Here is a 17,500-nt window from a genome sequence, read left to right as displayed (position 1 = left end):
AGCCTCCAGCCATAGGCACGGAGAGCCGCACCCCCTCCGCCCACCCCTCCACTCGCTCAGGTAGCACCCCTACCAAGCATGCTCGAGCCAAGCCCCACCACCCGAGCAGCGGCACACAAGGGAGAGACCCTCCCGGCGACGCCCCCGCCCGTGCGGCGACAGGCCCAGCACCGACAACGGTGAGGAGGAGAGCCATGGTCCCGAGCGATCCTCTCCACGGGGTGCCCGCCTGTCTCAGCGAAGAAACCCGCGCGGTGGTCAACTGCCTCGTGGCGCGGATGGTGCAGTTGATGGCGGAGCTGCTTGCCAGCCCTGATCACGTCCCCGCTAGGCGGGACGATCTGGACGCGCTTCTCCACCAGGAGACGGCCACGGCCATGTCTGAGTGCGGCCTCCTGCCACCACCGCTGAACTCGAGGGACCCACGTCTGTGCCCCTCCCTCCAACCACCAGACCTTCACCACCAACATGGAGAGGAGATATGCTGAGGGCGCCACCCACGCGGACCAGCCTGCAGGGCCCCCCAGGCTCAGAGTCCTGCAATGGAACGTGCAGGGCCTGCGACCCAAGAAACATCAAGTCCTACAGGCCGTCTTCGAGGAGCACCTTGACGTTGTGCTCCTCCAGGAAACACTGACGCCCGCCGACTTTGAATGGAGGGTGGCGGGCTACACCCTTCACTCGCTCCCCACAGCGGAGGGCACCCGAGGCTGTGCAGCGCTGGTGAGGAGCACAATCCCTCACCGTAGGGTTGCAGCCCCAGTCAACTGCGGGGACGGTGTGGAGGTCCTGGCGCTGGAGCTGCAGGTGGGAAGTCTCCCGCTCCTGGTATACAACGTATACAGGAGCCAGCGACACCAGCTGGAGGCAGGAGAGCTTCTCACCCTCGCCTCCCACTCCAGTCTCTTGGTTGCGGGCGACCTCAACGCCCACCACCCCATGCTACAGTCACCGTCCCCAGCCAACGAAACGGGCCGCCACCTGGCCGTGCTGCTCGAGGAAATCCCTCACGTGTGCCTTCTCAACACAGGGGAGGCCACCCACACCCGGGGAGGAAGGCTTGACCTCACGTTGGTCTCGAGTGACCTGGCGGCAGGCGCTACGTGGCAGGTGCACCCGACCCTCACCAGCGACCACTTTGCCACCCTCACCACCCTCCCAGTGGCCCCGCCGGTCCCACCCCGCCCGCCCCCACGCTGGAACATAAGGAGAGCGGACTGGACCAAGTTTCAGGCCTCTCTTGACGAGTGGTGGGCCGCCTATCAGCCGCCCGCCGACCTACATCAGCAGGAGAGGGACCTGACGACGGCCATCCAGACCGCAGCCGCCGCAGCCATCCCCAGGTGCACCCCGAGCCGCCGCCACCGGACAGACTGGTGGTACTACAACGAAGAGGTGCGCGAGCACAACCACCGTGTCAACCAGCACAGAAAACTGTACAAAAGGCGCCCCAACCCCAACAACCTAAGACTCCTACAGGATGTGGTGGCCCGCGCACGGCAGGTATCCCTGAGGGCCAGAGAGGCTAAGTGGCTGAAGTGGTGTGCCACTTCTAGCCACCACACGTCTCTAGGCCAGCTGTGGAGAAGCGTGAGGACAGCCTCCGGCGCTGCCCCGCCCCGCCCGCCCGCCCACCCGCACCCGCAGCAGGAGGCAGAGAGGCTTGCCACCATGTTCACCACGCGGAGCTCCAGTGACCAGCTTCCTCCCCAGACACAACGCATCCAGCAGCAGCTCCGACCACACCGCGACGAGGCTGTCAGGGAGGCGATGGAGGAAGCCGACGTGACTGACCAGCCCTTCTCCCTTCAAGAGCTGGAGCGGGCTAGGAGGAGAGGCCGCGACACGGCAGCGGGGGCGGACGGCGTGCCATACTCCATGTTGGCGCACGCTGGGCCGGCTGGGGACGCCGCGCTGTTGGCCACCATCAACGCCTCATGGATGGCGGGCTGTCTGCCGCCCGCGTGGAAGGAAGCCGACATTCAGCCGATTCCAAAGCCGAGAGAGCCCACCAAGATCAGACCCATCTCTCTCCTCAGCTGCACGGCCAAAACGGCTGAGAGGATGGTGCTCGCGCGGCTACAGTGGCGCGTGGGGCCCTCTCACCCACATGTGTTCGGCTACACCCGCGGAGTGAGCACGGCAGACAGCATCCTCGCCCTGCTGACCCAAATTGACCACCGCCCCGCCGTCATCGTCTTCATCGACCTCGAGAAGGCGTTCGAGCTAGCCAGCCCTCACGCCATCCTCGACGCACTCGTGCGGAAAGGGGTGCGAGGAAGACTGCTGGCCTGGCTCCGCGACTACCTGCAGCGCCGCCGCGCCAGGGTTAGGTTCCAGGGCCTGAGGTCGACCTTCAAGGTACTTGAGAACGGGACGCCCCAGGGCGGCATCCTCAGCCCTCTACTGTTCAACCTGCTGATGGAACAGCTAGTGGCACTGCCTTTCCACGCTGGCACCGTCCTGCTGAGCTACGCCGATGACCTCGCCCTCGTCGTCACCGGAAGGGGCAACAAGCTCAGGAGGACGCAGCAGGCACTCGACTTCATCAGCGGGAAATGCCAGGACCTGGGGCTCAAGATCTCGGCAGAGAAGTCCCGGGCCATGATGGTGAAGGCGGCAGACCCAACCTGGCAGCTCCGCGTCCAGGGAGTTGAGCTGGCATGGACCAACTCCTACCAGTACCTCGGTGTGTGGGTGGACAAGCGACTGTCCTTCACAGCCCACGCCGCCTACCTGAGGGAGAGGACGCAGTCTAGGCTGAACGTGATGCGGGCCATGACGCGAATCAGCGCGGGCGCCACTTTTTCCGTCCTGCGCCAGTACTACGTGCACGCTGTTCGCTCGCTGGTGGATTACAGCGCCCCCGTCCTCATAGCACTCTCTCCAAACCAGCAGGAGCGGATCGAGGTGCTACAAAACACCGCAATGAGGACCATGCTGGGGGCACCGAGGTGGTCCAGCGCATGCGTCATGCAGAGCGAGACCAGACTGGTACCCCTCACCACCAGGGTACAGCAGATCACGGCCTGCCGCGTAGCGAGGGTGCTGCAGCGTGACGCGGAGGGAGTGACACAGAGGAGACTAAGGCTGGCGGGGACGCAGGGTGCCGAATCTCTCCGCCGCAACCCGTGGCTGCTGCAGTGCACGCTGGCTACCCACAACCTGGCTCGCATGGAGAACTGGCCACAGGCGGACCTCCCTGCCCCCACCTTCCGCGCCCCACCCCCGTGGGAGCCACCCGCGGCAGAGTTCTCCGCCACACAGCTGCCCGCCAGCAAGGCGCTCTGCGCCGTGGAGGAGATGCGGCAGCACGCCTTCATGGCCATGGCGCAGGTCACCGAGCCAGACAGTGTTGTGTACTACACCGACGGCTCGGCTGACCCTGACAGCGGAAGGACGGGCGCTGCTGCCATCACCAGAGGGGCCGAGGTGTGTGAGAGGACTCCCGACCACTGCTCCACCCTGCAGACAGAACTGGTGGCCATCCTGCTGGCCCTGGAGCACGCTCAACACCGGCGGGAGCGCACCGTGGTGCTCCACACCGACTCCAGAACGGGGCTACAGGCTCTACAACAGCCGTATCCCAGCGACAACGTGGGCCTCGTCACCGCCATCCTGGGTAGCCTCCAGAGCCTCGCCGCGCAGGGGCGGCGGGTGAGGCTCAACTGGATACCCAGCCACGTGGGAGTACGAGGCAACGAGGCTGCTGACGCAGCCGCCAAGAGAGCTGCTAGTGGCCCCCAGGTGACAAGGCATGTGCCGCCCAGCCTGAGCCAAGTGAGGGCGCGAGCCAGGCTCGCCGCAACCAAGCGCGCCCGCCACACGCACCGGCAGCTGGAAACAAGGAAGAGACAGGCAGCTTGGTACGCCTCCGCCACTGGCTACCAGTCGTTGGACGCCTCCCAGCAGCAGCCCAGAGCAGACGGCGTGTTGCTGCAACGCGTAAGGCTGGGCTACTGCACCAGGGAACAGCTGTACGACGACTTTCGGGGGCAGGAGTGCGACCACTGCGGGAGGCACAGCCGCCACCCGCTAGTGCACTACCTACTGTCCTGTCCGGCCACCGCCGCCCTCAGACCAACGCCGCCACCACCGGCCCATCCTGTAGGCGGTGATCTCCTCAGCAGCCGCGAGGCCAGGGCTGCCCTCATCGTCCGCCACACGCCCACAGACCTGATGCTGCGAGTTCTCAGGGCAGCGCCCCCGCCCCGCTGAACAGGTCGCAGCTCCTTTCCTGACCGGCGAGCAGCACTCCTCGCCGCGCCACCGCACCGCCCACCACCGGGACCCAAGACTCCCCCACCTGCGGGCTGGTGCCCGATTTGTGTATTATGTACATTCATGTATATTTTTTCCTTTGTGCAATATGTATATATGTATATGTTGACATAATACTCAATAAACCTTTAATAATAATAATTAAATAAAGGTAGAGAGAGTTCAACCAGTCTAACAAGTGGCTATGAATACAACCTTAGCTGGTGAACAAAAAGAGTTAAGAGATTAAAGGACTTGCAACTGCTGACGGTTACCTGTCGGTTTTCTCTTCTCTATCTCTGGCGAATTAAGAGATTAAAGGACTTGCAACTGCTGACGGTTACCTGTCGGTTTTCTCTTCTCATATTCCTGGCGGCTTCCACCTAGATCACTAGAAATGGTGACTCGGAGTTAGACCGTAGTGGCCAGCTCCACCAATGCTGTGTCCCAGGTTCTTTAGCACTATAGCGTCGCCACAGCTATAGGTACCTCGCCCAGGTCAGCCCCCGCCTGACACGGACCACCACGGCCAAACCGCCACCCAGCCTGGCCCAGCCGTGACCCACCGACGCCACCCAGCCCGGCCAGCCGCCACGTGACACACACACACCGTCACCCAGCCCGGCAGCCGTGGTCACCGCCGCTGCCTCACCAGTCACCAGCCACCCTCTCTCCCAGCTGTGACTTACCACGCCTCGCCAGCCACCCAGGCCACTGAGGCCACGCTCACCTGCCGCCTCACCACCGCCACCAGGTCACTCCCTCTTCTGCTGCCGTGACCCACCGCGCCAACTCCACCTGCTGCCTGGTCACCTGCCACCCCTGCCACACCTGTTGCCCAGCCTCCATCACCACCACAGCAGCAGCAACACCTCTCCGGCTCACCACGCACGGTCACCGCCACCCGGCCGTGACCCCACTGGCCCTGATTTCGCTTCTCTACAACAGGGCGGCGCCCCCTGCACCGGTACTCCCGTCTTCCGCTCGACAACAGGGCGGCGTTCCCTGCAACGTTCCCCCACCAAAGTGTTAGTGCTCCCGACCGTCCCTCCCCTCTCCCCCGTCGTCCACCCTCCCCCTGTGTGTGTTAACCCCTGCCCCTAGAAAACTCCCTAGTGTGCATCAGCGCGTACCAACCCCCGTGTGCCAGACACCAACACCTACACATACACACACACACAGACTACACACTTCGTTCACGGCAGTGCGTTCCAAGCCGTAAGTGCGAGTGCGGTAAAGTACGTGCCTAGGACCATCGCTGTCACACCCTCAGCACTGCACAGTGGCGCCCAGCAGGCGTCCCTTGCCACCTCTCACTGGCACCTGGCGCCGGAGGAGCCCGCGCCTCGCCGACAGGCGTCACTACACCCTGCTCCACGACTCGCATAACAAGCCATCAGACCTGCTTAGGTGGATGAAGAGGTTGTTGGGCGATCAGCCCAACACAATGGACAAGACCATGTTCGCCCACCTCTTTTATCAGCGACTTCCTCCAGCACTACAGAGCAGCTTATTCAGCGTGAAAGATAAGCTCGACCTAGCAGACCTCGCGCAGCTGGCTGACGACTATATGTCGACAGTTCCGTCGGCAACGCCACCGTCTTCAGTCGCCACTGTCACTAACACAGCAGACGTCCAGCAACTCACCCACATTGTGTCGCAGCTGGCCCTGCAGGTCAGCGCGATGCAGGAACAACAAAATCCCCGCCAGCGTCGCCGCCCACCGCCACCTCGACGCCCTCGCTACCGCTCTCGGTCGCGTAGCACTACACGCACCCCGGGCGTCTGCTACTACCACAGCAGGTTCGGTAGCAAGGCCGTTAAGTGCACCCAACCCTGCACTTACAACACCACCCCGGCGTCAAACTAAACGGGCGGACGTTCACGGCGCGTACGATCCGCCAGCCCAAGTCACAGCTACTTCACGTCTACGACCGACGCACCGGAATTAAGTTCCTCGTCGACACCGGCGCTGAGGTCAGTGTCCTGCCTGCCACAGACAGCCAGAAGAGGTTGCCTGTAACCACGCACCTCTATGCAGCCAACGCCTCGAAAATTCCTGTGTACGCGCGGCAGACACTACACCTCGAACTCAACCTCCGCCGCTCCTTCGACTGGACCTTTTACGTGGCAGCTGTGACCCAACCCATCCTAGGCGCCGATTTCCTACGCCACCACGACCTCTTAGTCGACTTGAAGCACGGCACGCTGCTGGATCGTCTCACTTCCCTGCGGACCCGTGGCCGAACGGCACCTGGCGAGAGCACCGGAATCTCCGCAGTCTGCCGAGATAACCCCTTCGCCGCCATCCTCAAGGGTTTCCCAACACTAACACAGCCATACTCAGCCACGCAGCCAGTGAAACATCACGTCCTGCACTACATAGAGACCACCGGACCACCTGTTTTCGCCAAGGCTCGTCGCTTAGCACCAGAACGCTACAAACAGGTCAGGGCCGAGTTTGAGTCTCTGATGCAGCAAGGCATCATCCGCCCAAGCTCCAGCAACTGGTCGTCTGCGCTTCACGTCGTCCCCAAGAAAAACGGTGACATACGCCCTTGCGGGGACTACAGAGACCTAAACTCCCGCACCGAGATGGACAGGTATCCAGTGCCTAACATTCAGGAGTTTTCATCACAACTGCACGGCTCTACAATTTTCTCCAGGATCGACCTCGTAAAGGCCTTCCATCAGATCCCCATCAACCCCGAGGACATCCCGAAGACGGCCATAATCACGCCCTTCGGACTATATGAATACACTAGGATGCCCTTCGGTCTCAAGAACGCTGCTCAAACATTCCAGCGCTTCATGGACGAAGTTTTGCGAGGACTGCAGTTCTGCTTCACTTACGTCGACGACATTCTAGTTGCCAGCCCAGACGACGCTGCTCATCGCCAACACCTCGAGCAAGTCTTCACTTGTCTGAAGGACTACGGCATCCAGGTCAACGCCGACAAGTCCGTGTTCGGCGTGCCTTCAGTCGACTTCCTCAGCCACACTGTGTCCTCCTCAGGCTTCACCCCAACTGCAAGTCGCTGTACTGCCATCCAGAATTTCCCGAAGCCAACAACTCAGCGCCAGTTGAAGCAGTTCCTCGGGATGCTGAACTATTACAACAGGTTCATTCCCCGATGCGCGCTCCTCCTCCAGCCTCTCTACGCCTTAGTGAAGCCAGCCAAACGAGGCCAGTCCGTCACCCTTGCCTGGACGCCCGCAGCTGAGGACGCTTTCCTCGCTGCCCGGAAGGCGCTCACATCCACAGCGCTCAGTTTCCCTGCCCCAGACGCCCCTACTTCCATCGCCACGGACGCCTCAGACACCGGAGTTGGAGCAGTGCTACAGCAACACATCGACGGTGCCTGGAAACCCGTCGCCTTCTTCTCCAAGAAACTCAACACTGCCGAGAAGAAGTACAGCGCCTTCGACAAAGAGCTCCTCGCCATCTACAAGGCATTGAAGCACTTCCAGTACTTTGTCAAAGGACGTCAGTTTCATATCTACACTGACCACAAGCCGCTGACGAGCACCTTCATCAAGAACAAGTCATCCTACTCACCACGTCAACTGCGCCACGTAGACTTCATCTCTCAGTTCACCACGGACCTCCGTTACGTGAAAGGTGAAGATAACGCCCCAGCCGATGCCCTGTCACGCAACTTCTGTGCCACATCTACCTCTCTCATCGATTACGCCGCCATTGCTGCCGATCAGGCCGACGACGCCGAGCTGCAGCAACTAAAAGAAAACGCCGCACTACAGATGAAGAGAGTACAGCTACCAGGCACTCAAGTGCACATCTACGCTGACGTCTCGACCAACACCGTCAGACCATACCTGCCTCAACGGCACAGGTATCCACTCTTCCGTCAGCTGCACGACCTCTCACATCCTGGCATCAGAGCTTCACAACACATGATGACGTCCCGATTCATCTGGACCGCCATCAACAAGGACGTGAGAGACTGGACACGTAGGTGCACCACCTGTCAGGCCTCCAAGGTGACGCGACACACACGCTCCCCTACAGCCACCTTCACGCCAGTCTCCACACGCTTCGAACACGTCCATATCGACCTCGTTGGCCCTCTTCCTCACTCCGACGGCTACCGCTACATCCTCACCTGTGTCGACCGCTTCACTCGCTGGCCAGAAGCTGCACCACTGACTGACATCACCACTGACACCGTTGCACGTGCCTTTATCAGCACGTGGATCTCACGCTTCGGTGTTCCTGTCAGCCTCACTTCTGACCGCGGCGGCCAGTTTGAGTCCAGTGTCTGGAACAAACTGATGACACTACTCGGCATTCGACGATACAGGACTGCCAGCTACCATCCTCAGGCCAACGCTACAGTGGAACGTTTCCACCGCCAGCTGAAGTCGTCACTGATGGCTTCCAGCGACCAACGCGAGAAGTGGAACGCCACCTTACCCCTTGTCCTCCTCGGCATCCGGACGTCCCTCAAGCAGGACCTTCACCACTCTTCTGCCGAGATCGTATACGGCACCACTCTTCGACTCCCTGGCGAGCTCCTTACCAGCTCACCCGACGCCGGCCCCTGCAGCGTCCAAGACTTCGCCAGCAGTCTTAAGGAGTCGATGAGAAGCCTGCAGCCGGTGTAACCTCGCACGCACCCCGCCAAGACCTTCGTCAGCCAGGACCTCGAAGACTGCACACACGTCTTCGTCAGGGTTGACGCTGTCCGTAAATCACTACAGCGCCCCTACGAAGGCCCCTTCGAGGTCCTCCGCAGGACGAGGAAAAACATCACCATCAACAGAAACGGCTCTTCCGATGTCATAGCCATAGACCGAGTCAAGCCCGCCTGCACACCCCGACGGCACCTCACGACCCGACATCGCCGGCCACGCCTTCAGCACCACGCGCCACAGCTAAGCAGCACGTATCGTTCGTCGTGCCTCCTCACTCGGGGGAAGTTATGTAGCAAATAATCTAGTCAGCCATAGAAACATCCCATTTTCTCTCATATTCAGGGTACACTAAAACTTACGCGCTTCTCAGAACCAGTAATGTAAACACAAGTCACCGCTCCAAGCACTCCGTTTTCTCTTATATGTTTTCAGCCTCCCGTTCTCTTTCTACTGCACAGATTTTTCGTCTTTCATCTCTTCTTCCACATTTTTTTATACATACACATTCTGTGCACGCTTTTCGACACATACGTTACACGTCTTTTCTATACATCATATTACTCCTTTCTTCACACAGACATACACATACACCTTCACTCTCTTTGTCCATATCTTTATGTAAATCATTTTTTATGTTCAGTATTTCTTGTATATATGTTCATGTATTTGTTAAATAAAGGTAGAGAGAGTTCAACCAGTCTAACAAGTGGCTATGAATACAACCTTAGCTGGTGAACAAAAAGAGTTAAGAGATTAAAGGACTTGCAACTGCTGACGGTTACCTGTCGGTTTTCTCTTCTCTATCTCTGGCGAGTTAAGAGATTAAAGGACTTGCAACTGCTGACGGTTACCTGTTGGTTTTCTCTTCTCATATTCCTGGCGGCTTCCACCTAGATCACTAGAGGCCTGGCAGGAGTGGGTGGCGAAATGGGATTAGGAAGGAGTGGGTTGAGGGAAGGGGGGGAGGGAGTGGGAGGAGATAAGGACAGGAAGGCGTGCTGGCAGGTAGTTGCCGTGAAGGTGCTGCTGGCTATTGGGCGGCCAGAAGTGCTGGCGGAAGTGAGAAGGAGTGGCTGGCGGGTGGTGGGAAGAGAGGTGGGGGGGAAGGAGGCGTCTCGGACTGACACAACAAGATGGCGTCTCTGAGAAGAGGGGCAAGTGTAGTTTCCCGGGCCAGCGGCATGATGGGACTAACAAAACACCAGCAGGAGGTCTTTCTGTACACAACATGCACATGTACACAACACACGTATGGCTGTACGCCTGGCGGCTACTCAACACACCTGGTACACTACTGGTAGCACACTTCAGGGAGGGCTTGGCCAATCCTGGTTATCTTGACCACCACTAAGTCTTTGAGGAGGAACACAATGCGATACACACGCGCACCACAAAAGATACGCCGCCACACTGGCTGCAAACTGAGCGGCGTCCCTTTGGCTCAGTGTTTCCAGGCCGTTCGGTACTTGAGCGACACACAAAGGTCTACTTGATATACAGGGACTTGTTCAACCAATGAACACACTCATATCCACAAAACACACCATATATCTACCAAAAAAATAAAAATAAATAAATAAATAGATAAATAAAATGAAATAGATAAATAAATAAATAAAATTAATCAAATAATTAAATTATACTAAATTATTAAAACTAGTATTGCTTCTACTCTTACTACTACTATAACTACTATTACTACTACTACTACTACTACTGTGTGTGTGTGATATTGATAACAATTATAGTAACAATATAACAAAAAAACTTCTACCACTACTATTATTACCACTATTATTACTACTGCTATTACTAATATAAATACTACTACTGCAGCTGTTTTTGCAACAATTTTTAAGGCATTACTATTAATATTCACATAGTATTATTAGCAGCAGTAGTAGTAATAGTGTTAGAGGTAGTAGTAGTAGTAGCAGTAGTAGTTGTAGTAGTAGCAGTAGTAGTAGTAATAGTAGTAGTAGTAGCAGTAGTAGTAGTAGCAACAAATCGCAAATATTACCTCTACCACTACTACTACTATTACTGCTACTACTACTTTTTTCCTCTCACAAAGGCTTCTACTCTCCTTACTTCTATTACTGCTACCACTAGTATTACTACCACCACTAATACCACTACAACCACTGCTACTACTACTACTACTACTACTACTACTACTACTACTACTACTACTACACACGCTTGCTTATGGAGGTCGTGAACAGTTCCATCTGGTACAAACTTAGCTGTGATGCGAGCAATGGTGCGTCACCTTGGTGGATCCCTGTCAAAGTGTCTTCTGAATTGTCTTTGCACTTCTTTGACATTTTCGTGCCTCCAGTAACACTTTATGACAGATGTTCTCTCTTCAAAGCTTTGTCTTACTTCTGACATTATTATTTTGGCCAACTGCTTCTAAGAAAAAAAAAATTCAGTTAATTATAGCGAGTCAAACAAGGAGTACATTTTTGGATCTCTCTCTCTCTCTCTCTCTCTCTCTCTCTCTCTCTCTCTCTCTCTCTCTCTCTCTCTCTCTCTCTCTCTCTCTCTCTCTCTCTCTCTCTCTCTGTGTGTGTGTGTGTGTGTGTGTTTATACAGATAGATACAAATAGATAGATGTACACAGGTACAGACTTGTGCTTGTGGAGTATAAATGTAAGAGCATGAAGCACAGTGTGTCTCTCCCCACAGGCACCTCCCGCCTCACTCCTTGCTTCCTCCCGTCTCCCAGAGTCTACACACCTGCCTTCTTGAGGTGAGTACACTTACTCTTTTCTTTCCTAGTAATTGTTTTCACTGTGTTTTCTATTGCACACAATTGGAAAAGATGTTATTCAGAGGCATTGATAACTACACTTAAGTGTTAAGTGTGTGTTTAACGGGTTCTATAAATAATGTTCCTTATCGGGGAGAACAAAGTGAATTGTGATTGTTGGGCTAGGTAACAACTGTCCATTATCGGGCGATGCATAGTGAGGGTTGTGTAAGAATAGTTATGTTGGTGTATGGTTGCAGGAGTTAGCAGCCAACGGCGTTAGGTTGCCAGGTGGACGAGTAGGGCCGAGTGGTGTCAACGTGAGGGCAGTGTAGCTGATCGTGTGGAAAGTGGGGTGCCAACTCCACTGGTTCTAATTACAAGTCTGGTTGTAGTGCCGGACTGGAGCAACAAATATGCCCATTGGATCGAGAATGTGTAGTGCACTGATGTGGGTAATGTGAACTGGAAATATAAATAAGGATTGAGACAAAATGGCATATTATGTTCCTTGTTACGTGGCACGGCTTCCTATAATCTCCGGCTACTCCTAATTACGAGTAGATTCCTGCCTTTCAGTGTGGTCAACGCCACGACACACCAGGTTTCCTTTAACATTCTCTCTCTCTCTCTCTCTCTCTCTCTCTCTCTCTCTCTCTCTCTCTCTCTCTCTCTCTGTAAAACAATATAAAAATCGATAACAGCAACAACAACAACAACAACAACTCCAGCTCCACACCATCTGGTTCACCACCACCACAGCCCCAACACAACAGCAACACAACCACAGCCGTTAACACCTGTACCACCACCACCACCACCACCACAACACAAAGTACAAAACAAACTCGTGCAGGAAATTAAATCTGAATTGTGATCAGATTTATATAGTTTTTCCTCTACTTTATTTCCTCTTTCGTATTTCCTCTTTCGTAACAAATCGCTACTGTGCTTTTTTTTTTTGTTTTTATCTCTTCTTTTTCCTACTACTTCCTCTTCTTCCATTTTCCACTTACTCCTTCCTTCTGCCCAATTTATTCACGTGGACTTTCCCCTTTTTTTCCCCCTTTTTCATTCACTATCATTCATTTCCTTCTTCCTTTTCATAATCAACACGTTTTCGCTTCCACTCAATGCCTCTTTCCCTTTTACACATCCATTGTTATTCATTATTTTCCTTTCTCTCATCGATTCTCTCCTTCCCTCTTCTTCTTTCATTCTTTCTTTCTTTCTTCACTGCAATTCCTTCCTTCCTTATCCTTACATTCATTCATTCTTGTTTTCCTCTCCCCATTCGCGCCTTCCTTCCCTCCTCCACACTCCTTCGCTTTCCTCCCTTTCTCCTGCACCTTTCTCTCTCTTGCACCCTTTCATTCGTTTCTCTTGCCCAGTCTCACACTACATATTCCCTCTTTTTCACCTTATTCCTTCCTTCCTCTCTTCTTTCCTCTACATTCTTTTACTCCTTTCCTTGCTTTACACTCCTTCCTCCTATTACCCTCTACCACTCTCACTCTTCCCTTCTTTCCCCTCTTCTTCCCCCTCGTTCTTTCCTCTTGTGCGCTCATATCTTGCATTCTGTTCTCTCTGCACCCACTACACCTCTTCCACCTCCTGCTCCACTTCCCTCCTTCAGCTCTGCATTATTTCGCTTCTCACCTTCTTTCTTCCCTTCAGTAATTGCTCCACACAGACGCCATGTGGGTTAAGCGTGGAGGAGGAAGAGGAGGAGGAGGAGGAAGTGGTGGTGGAGTCCTTTGTAAGACTTCTATACACCTGTTTAGGCTATTGATGTATGTGCGTGGCTGGTGAGACAAGAGGGATCAAATCAGATAATGAGGGATAGACAGTGGGGTTGAAAGAAGTAGTAGAGGTTGGGTGAAGAACAGTGACAGAAGTATGAGAATGAAAAATGACAGAAATGCCGTCTTGTCTGCGCCACAGGTGTTTCAGTTCATTTAGTTTTCTAAAATAATAGTACAACAGTTGTATTATTCATATATTGGTTCAGGTAAGGCTTTTCGAAATGTGTTTACTGGTTTCCTGAAGAGACGATGTTCATTTTCTTCTGCTGGAGTTGTGTTTATGTACGTGGCGTCCTTGAGTATGTGCGTCAGTTTGTGATGTACTTGTTTTCCTCGCATATAAAATATTGTATTAATTGGTTCCATTTTTGCTTGTGTGTGCAGTTCCTCCGGTGTGTGGGGATGTTTCGTTGTAGGCGAAGCGGAGTGGAAAAGTGTGTGTGTGTGTGTGTGTGAGAGAGAGAGAGAGAGAGAGAAAGAGAGAGAGAGAGAGAGAGAGAGAGAGAGAGAGAGAGAGAGAGAGAGAGAGAGAGAGAGAGAGAGAGAGAGAGAGAGAGAGAGAGAGAGAGAGAGAGAGAGAGAGAGAGAGAGAGAGAGAGAGAGAGAGAGAGAGAGAGAGAGAGAGAGAGAGAGAGAGAGAGAGAGAGAGAGAGAGAGAGGAGAGAGAGTGAGAGAGAGAGAGAGAGAGAGAGAGAGAGAGAGAGAGAGAGAGAGAGAGGAGAGAGAGAGAGAGAGAGAGAGAGAGAGAGAGAGAGAGAGAGAGAGAGAGAGAGAGAGTGAGGGGACAGGGGAAGCAGACGGGCAGACAGACAGACAACCATACATACAAACAGGCATGCAGACAGACAGAGACCGTCAACCTCCTCCCCCTACACACACACACACACACACACACACACACACACACACACACACACACACACACACACACACACACACACACACAGGTATATAAAGAACACAGGCTTCTCCACCGACCTTGATGGAACGTTTTGTGGTGAAAAGTTGAGAATTTCCAAAGGTATCACTGACTGGAGAGGTGTAATGAAGTGGACTCTTGGTTTTCTTTAGTCCAATGGCTTCTCCACCAACCTTGATAGGACGCAGTGTAAGTGTCGTCGATTATTTTCTTAGTCGCTAATGACAAAAAGAATAATGAGTTCCAGAAATTGTCTTTTTTTTCCCCCTGCGAGGTTAATGAAATGTGGCTGTGGAGGTGAAGCATGCATTCTTCAAACACTACTGACATTAAAAGAAGTATTCGAGTTCTTGGAGTTGTTCTCATGTCTACAGTCAGTTTTTACTGTTGTGGTTCCTGCCTTCGACTTTAATAGAATGTTGTGGCGTAAGAGAAATATATATTTTTTCAAACGCCACTGACATCAAGTACAGTTATCAAGTTTTTGAATGAAATATTTTAACATCAGCAGTTATTTATTTATTTATTTATTTATTTATTTATTTTAGTTTTGGCTTCTCATGCTTGGTAGTGTGTCGTGGTGCAGGTGAACACAATGGTCTGTTTTTTGTATGAAATGTGTATTATAAAATAGGGTAAGTAAAGTTTTTTTTTAATGTATTCATGTAAACAACAAATCTACGTATTTTTTTTTATTTCTATTAAATAATTAAAGTTTTTTTTTTAATGTATTCATGTAAACAACAAATCTACGTATTTTTTTTATTTCTATTAAATAATTAAAGTTTTTTTTAATGTATGCATGTAAACAACAAATCTTCGTATTTTTTTTTATTTCTATTAAATAATTAAAGTTTTTTTTTATGTATTCATGTAAACAACAAATCTACTTTTTTTCTATTAAATAATAATAATAACACTAATAATAATAATAATAATAATAATAATAATAATAATTCTCTCTCTCTCTCTCTCTCTCTCTCTCTCTCTCTCTCTCTCTCTCTCTCTCTGGAACACTACCACTGCCAGTAAAAAGAGTAATCGAGTTGTTGAAGTACTTAAATGCCTGAAGTTGTATGATTTTACTGGTTCTTGCCACGACTGATGGCCTTGGAATAAGCGAAGAGAACAACTTGGAGCAGCACCACAAACACTAAAAGCAGCAGACGAATAGTTCAAACCTCTCAGCGGCTCTTGTTTTCATATCTGCTCAGTGAGGGTGGCTGGAGTAAACCGATAGCTGGAACATTCGACCACCTGAACAATTCGTAATACTGAAAAAATTAACTGGAATGACTGAACCAATTCCATCACTCCTAATGCACAAAAGAAACCGAAAAAAATGATGTAGTTGGTGAAAGACTTGCCCAACTAAACGATTCCTGCCATAGAAACATGAAAAATTAAAACACTAACAATTTCTGGGATTTCTGATAAATTCTCATTTTCTTATGGTCTCTCTCTCTCTCTCTCTCTCTCTCTCTCTCTCTCTCTCTCTCTCTCTCTCTCTCTCTCTCTCTCTCTCTCTATATATATATATATATATATATATATATATATATATATATATATATATATATATATATATATATATATATATATATATATATATATATATATATATATATATATATATATATATATATATATATATATATATATATATATATATATATATATATATATATATATATATATATATATATATATATATATATATATATATATATATATATATATATATATATATATTTTTTTTTTTTTATGTAGGAAGGATACTGGAAAAGGGCAACAAAAATCTAATAATAAAAATGCCCACTGAAGTGCCAGTCCCTTAAAAGGGTCAAAGCAGTGGTCAAAAATTGGTGGATAAGTGTCTTGAAACCTCCCTCTTCAAGGAATTCAAGTCATAGGAAGGTGGAAATACATAAGCAGGCAGGGAGTTCCAGAGTTTACCAGAGAAAGGGATGAATGATTGAGAATACTGGTTAACTCTTGCGTTAGAGAGGTGGACAGAATAGGGGTGAGAGAAAGAAGAAAGTCTTGTGCAGCGAGGCCGCGGAAGGAGGGGAGGCATGCAGTTAGCAAGATCAAAAGAGCAGTTGGCATGAAAATAGCGGTAGAAGACAGCTAGATATGCAACATTGCGGCGGTGAGAGAGGGGCTGAAGACAGTCAGTTAGAGGAGAGGAGTTGATGAGACGAAAAGCTTTTGACTCCACCCTGTCTAGAAGAGCAGTATGAGTGGAACCCCCCCCAGACATGTGAAGCATACTCCATACATGGACGGATAAGGCCCTTGTACAGAGTTAGCAGCTGGGGGGGGGGGTGAGAAAACCTGGCGGAGACGTCTCAGAACACCTAACTTCATAGAAGCTGTTTTAGCTAGAGATGAGATGTGAAGTTTCCAGTTCAGATTATAAGTAAAGGACAGACCGAGGATGTTCAGTGTAGAGGAGGGGGACAGTTGAGTGTCATTGAAGAAGAGGGGATAGTTGTCTGGAAGATTGTGTCGAGTTGATAGATGGAGGAATTGAGTTTTTGAGGCATTGAACAATACCAAGTTTGCTCTGCCCCAATCAGAAATTTTAGAAAGATCAGAAGTCAGGCGTTCTGTGGCTTCCCTGCATGATGTGTTTACCTCCTAAAGGGTTGGACGTCTATGAAAAGACGTGGAAAAGTGCAGTGCAAGGTGGAATCATCAGCATAGGAGTGGATAGGACAAGAAGTTTGGTTTAGAAGATCATTAATGAATAATAAGAAGAGAGTGGGTGACAGGACAGAACCCTGAGGAACACCACTGTTAATAGATTTAGGAGAAGAACAGTGACCGTCTACCACAGCAGCAATAGAACGGTCAGAAAGGAAATTTGAGATGAAGTTACAGAGAGGATAGAAACCGTAGGAGGGTAGTTTTGAAATCAAAGCTTTGTGCCAGACTCTATCAAAGGCTTTTGATATGTCCAAGGCAACAGCAAAAGTTTCACCAAATTCTCTAAAAGAGGATGACCAAGACTCAGTAAGGAAAGCCAGAAGATCACCAGTAGAGCGGCCTTGACGGAACCCATACTGGCGATCAGATAGAAGGTTGTGAAGTGATAGATGT

The 17,500-nt window shown here is 51.5% G+C and overlaps 2 long non-coding RNA genes across 5 annotated transcripts in view; one reads left to right on the top strand and one right to left on the bottom strand.

The window, feature by feature from the left end:
- The window catches only part of LOC135095352 (uncharacterized), a 57,118-nt gene that overhangs the window by 10,432 nt on the left and 29,186 nt on the right, over window positions 1-17,500 (top strand). The window contains exons 3-4 of one of the 2 annotated variants that reach the window (XR_010264337.1): window positions 11,608-11,671; window positions 11,932-12,295. This is a non-coding gene — a long non-coding RNA (uncharacterized LOC135095352). Of the gene's footprint in view, window positions 1-11,607; window positions 11,672-11,931; window positions 12,296-17,500 lie in introns of those variants that run through there. The other variant, XR_010264336.1, reaches the window with a different exon arrangement.
- Window positions 15,350-17,500, bottom strand: part of LOC135095350 (uncharacterized) — an 8,600-nt gene continuing 6,449 nt past the window's right edge. Inside the window, exon 9 of one of the 3 annotated variants that reach the window (XR_010264334.1) lies at window positions 15,350-15,669. This is a non-coding gene — a long non-coding RNA (uncharacterized LOC135095350). The remainder of the gene's footprint in view (window positions 15,670-17,500) is intronic. The other 2 variants (XR_010264332.1, XR_010264333.1) reach the window with 2 other exon arrangements.

Source organism: Scylla paramamosain, chromosome 48 (genome assembly GCF_035594125.1).
Source record: "Scylla paramamosain isolate STU-SP2022 chromosome 48, ASM3559412v1, whole genome shotgun sequence".
NCBI classification, from domain to species: Eukaryota; Metazoa; Arthropoda; class Malacostraca; order Decapoda; family Portunidae; genus Scylla; species Scylla paramamosain.
The sequence above is the reverse complement of the archived record's forward strand: the minus strand, read 5'-3'. Positions and strand labels throughout refer to the sequence as shown.